The sequence below is a fragment of the Salmo salar genome, chromosome 21, assembly GCF_965601325.2.
Source record: "Salmo salar chromosome 21, fSalSal1, whole genome shotgun sequence".
Taxonomy (NCBI): Eukaryota; Metazoa; Chordata; class Actinopteri; order Salmoniformes; family Salmonidae; genus Salmo; species Salmo salar.
This window is the reverse complement of record NC_138311.1, coordinates 29,420,477-29,425,336: the sequence shown is the minus strand read 5'-3', so window position 1 is coordinate 29,425,336 and position 4,860 is coordinate 29,420,477.

Genomic DNA, 4,860 nt, shown 5'->3' with positions numbered 1-4,860 from the left:
TATGACGTGGGTGGCTGGAGTCTTTTAACATTTTTAGGGCCTTCCTCTGACACCACTTGGTATAGAGGCCCTAGGTGGCAGGGAGCTTTGCCCCAGTGATGTACTGGACCATACACACTACTTTCTGTTGCGTCTTACAGTCACATGCCAAGCAATTGCCATACCAAGCGGTTATGCAGCCAGTCAAGATGCTCTCAATGGTGTAGTTGTAGAACTTTTTGAGGATCTGAGGGCCAATGCAAAATGTTTTCAGGCTCCTGAGGGGGAAGAGGCGTTGCAGTGCCCTCTTCATGACAGCCCTGTCGATGTGAATGGGGGCGTGCTCGGCCTTCTGTTTCCTGTAGTCCATGATCAGCTCCTTTGTCTGCTGACATTGAGGGAGAAGTTGTTAGCCTGGCACTACACTGCCAGGCCTCTGTCCTCCCTATAGGCTGTCTCATCGTTGTCGGTGATCAGGCCTACCACCAGTAGCGGCGCGTGGGAAAAATCACAGAGGAAGCCAAGACAGGAAAAAAAGCCATATTACAACCTATGTGTTTTGATATTTGCGTTGTTTGCGCTATAACCTGTTAGTTCATATGCCTTGACACTGATATACTGTATAGGCCTAAGGTCGAGACAATAAGAAGACACAGTGGCAGAATAAATTCAACCACACCTTTGTTTCATCACCAAAGAGCAACCTCGGTGAAGTCCACAAAACATATTGGATGTAACAAACAGTTACATGACCTACAGCATGGTCTCTAAAGTTCATGTTTCCGAAATGTTTTGGACTACTAATCAACTATTGATGTAGAGCCACCGAGAGTTACCACAAGTCGCAAAGAAAACAGGTGCTGCCTCCACTATTCCAGCACCATTTAAACTTCAACATCATCTAATACTAATCACCTATGCTTAGTCTAATATAGTGACAGCTAAAATAGAAACACCAATGGCAGCTTTCTCTTTATGTTGCCTAAACGGTCTATGATTTTGTCATGATACGTGCTTTTAGTTTTTGTTGTCCTAGGCTAATTGGCTAAAATTAACATTAGCCTACTACATCTAGCCTAATCTTGAATGTCCATACTTTCAGGCCAGAGGCACAATGTATAAATGTATGGTTGGATCAGAATCACTGTTCTAATCATTGGCCAGTACGGAGAATTACTTAAAACCACAAGTCCAAATCCCTATCTACATCCATGGCTAATAAAGGAAGGGGCCAATTTTAGCTAGCTAGACACCGGAAGACAACAGCACGACGAGATACAATAATTACATTTTTTTCTATAAATTACATTTGGCTTTTGGGGTGATGTGATTGGTCTGAAGCCAAATCCAAACTGGCTTCCCTTTACACTTCTTTTTGTTGCACCAGGACCATTCACACTTGAGCTCACTACGCTTAGCTCAATGCTTATTGGCTATTATTATTCTTTTTTTATTGATCAAGGGAGGCCAAATGCTCGCTGGCTTCCCTTGTATTCAATGCTACAGGAGGCAACAATATCATATTATTTTTGACCAAACAGCATCAGATAGATGGACATCATATACAAAGCCAAGAAATGCTGTTTTGCTAGCTAGGATGCTTTCTCCACTCTTGCGAATTGAAGGAAAATTATGAAGTGCAGAGACGAAAGAGAAATTATTTAATATATTTTTTTCTTGGTCAATTTTTTGGGGAAGCCTGGCTTCCCTTGGCATCCATTAATACATGCCACTGCCTACCAACGTCAGGTAGTCAGCAAACTAATGATTCTGTTGGAGTCACACAGGGAGTACAGGAGGAGACTAAGCACACACCCCTGAAGGGTCCCCGTGTTGAGGGTCAGCGTGGCAGATGTGTTGTTGCCTACCCTCACCACCTGGGGACAGCCCGTCAGGAAGTCCAGGATCCAGTTGCAGAGAGAGGTGTTCAGTCCCAGGGTCCTTAGCTTAGGGATTTCTTTGAGGGCACTATGGTGTTGAACACTTAGCTGTAGTCAATGAACACCCTTCCCAAGTAGGTGTTCCTTTTCTCCAGGTGGGAAAAGCTACCATAGCTGCTATCTGTGCAAACAACTGTGATATACAATTTCTATCAAAATGCCAGCCCATATTCATACGCCTAATGTGTTTACTACTACTAGGTGAAAGTTGCATGCATATCTGTCCAGTATTTTTTTTAATATATTGATAAGGACGAGTAACTTAGAGGACGATTTGGCTTTAGACAACTAATTAGCCCATGTACAGTAGCCGATAGTACATGGCCACTCATGCACTATCAGCTGCTTAGGTTAACAATTCATTTTCATCTTGGGGGTCTGTGGGTTATAATCAAAGTGAAATGTGTCCCATGAATATTGTGCTGATATATTTCAACAAATGCCTGTGCAGGGAAGTCTAATGTATTATCCTTTTTTTTCCAGACAATAAAGCTCGATGGCAGAGATATTTTTCCTGAAGTATACTACATGCGGAGCCAGCTTGTGTTGTAAGGGCTGTCTATTCCTCTCTCAATGAACAATATGCTGTATAAAGACATTGACGACTACAAAGAAGAATTTCACATTTACTGAAATATCATATTTACAGTACCAGTCAAAGGTTTGGACACACCTACTCAGTGAAGAGTTTCTTTATTTTTACTATTTTCTACATTGTAGAATAATAGTGAAGGCATGAAAACGATGAAATAACACATATGGAATCATGTAGTAACCAAAAAAGTGTTAAACAAATCAAACTCTATTTTAGAGTTTAGATTCTTCAAAGTATCCACCCGTTGCCTTGATATGTTCTTGTTTATATACCTTAGTTTAGTGAATGAGCTCCACCCCCAAAAAATACCAAAATTGATCAAAATATGAATTGTTTTTGAGGGTGGATCATTAGAATAATAGCCAGTAGTGTTCATTTTTACATTTACATTTTGGTAATTTACCATACGCTTTTGTCCAGAGTGATGTACAGTCAGTGCATTAAACTAAGATTGATGAAAAGAAACACCACAGTCATATCAGGTAAAACGTTTCTGTAACTGTTCCTGAGCATGTTGTAGTTAAAGATACTGGTCTTCAAGGTATTTTGTATTTGTTAGAAGATACCTTTTGATGTATCTTTGCCCATCTCTGGTTTGTGCCAAGTACGTTACTGTAATATTCAGTAACTTGTTACCAGTTTCCTGTAAGTGACTGTAATATCAGAGCAATGATACTGCACAATACTGTAAAAGTTGCCTACTATACTGTGAGAAAGTAAATGCTACTATAATTTAAATATTGGCATTTCACTGTACATACATGTGATTGGTGCAAGCAGGTTGGATGCTAGTTACTTGTATGTTGCAGTACTACAAATACTGTATTTGGTGTTTATTTAATGGGTGCAACAAATGTAGTCACAATAAAGGCACACCTCTAAAATATATTAATGAGCCAGCGATTTTTTTTCCCAGCCCACAACATTTGACCATAATTTATAGAACACCGCAGTAAATAAACAGAAAAACAGTAATACAGTACTTTATTGTTAATGTAAAGCGTCTGTGTGTAGCTGGTGAGATGAGTCAGGCGCAGGACAGCAGATAAGAGTAAAGAAAGCAATTTACTCAAAATATATCACAATACACGTCGTAAATACAAGGCCACACAATACGGACCGCAATACAATAAACAATTACACAAACAAACATGGGGGAACAGAGGGTTAAGTAATTGGGGGATTGAAACCAGGTGTGTAAGACAAAACAAATGGAAAATTAAAAGTGGTGGTCCAACGTGAGGGTGGTGTCCGGGCAGGCCAACTCCCGACAGATGTCCTCGCGCAGACTGCGAATTCCTGCGCGCTCCTCGTCCCCTGCCTCAGGTGGAACAGACGTTCACCCGCCGCTCGACCCTCAGGCGGGTGGTCAAAAACTGCCCAAAAGCGGCGGGTGAACTCTTTGTAATGGTCCAACGCCGCGTCTCCCTCACTCCATACGGCGTTGACCCACTCCAGGGCTTTGCCTGAGAGGCAGGAGACGAGGGCGGACACGCTCTCATGTCCTGAAGGAGCCGGGTGGACGGTCGCCAGGTAGAGCTCAAGCTGGAGGAGGAACCCCTTACATCAGGCAGCCGTCCCATCATACTCCCTTGGGAGTACGTACTCCTCCTCTCTCCCAACGATCCATCGTCTGCAGGATGCGATTCATGGCGGTGCCCAGATGTTGCAATATGGTCGTGTGCTGCTCCTGCTGACTCCATTCTTGGTGAGTAATTCTGTAACACGTCTGTGTGTAGCTGGTGAGATGAGAAAGGCGCAGGACAGCAGATAAGAATTACTCAAAATATATCACAATACGTGTCGTAAATACAAGGCCACACAATACGGACCGCAATACAATAAACAATTACTCACAAACAAACATGGGGGAACAGAGGGTTAAATAATGAACAAGTAATTGGGGGATTGAAACCAGGTGTGTAAGACAAAGACAAAACAAATGGAAAATGAAAAGTAGATCAGCGATGGCTAGAAGGCCGGTAACATCGAATGCCGAACATCGCCCGAACAAGGAGAGGGACCGACTTCGGTGTAAGTCGTGACAGTTAAATTGTATGGTAATAAAATTACAGCAATTGCTAACAGTAATTATATATTACATTATACCAATGAATATTTGGGGTTTGTAGTGCTTAAAGGCCTTATAACCTCTTACAAGGCATGCCTCAAAATATATAAATGAGACAGAAACAACACTATCATGGACACATTAGTGTTCAAAAGTTTTTTGGCAAACCAAAAAAAACAGTATGTTACTGTATTCTCTGGGGTTGGTATGGAATTACAGTGAAGTACTGGCAGCACAGTAGCTGGTAAATTACTGTAGATTTAGAGGAAAATGTT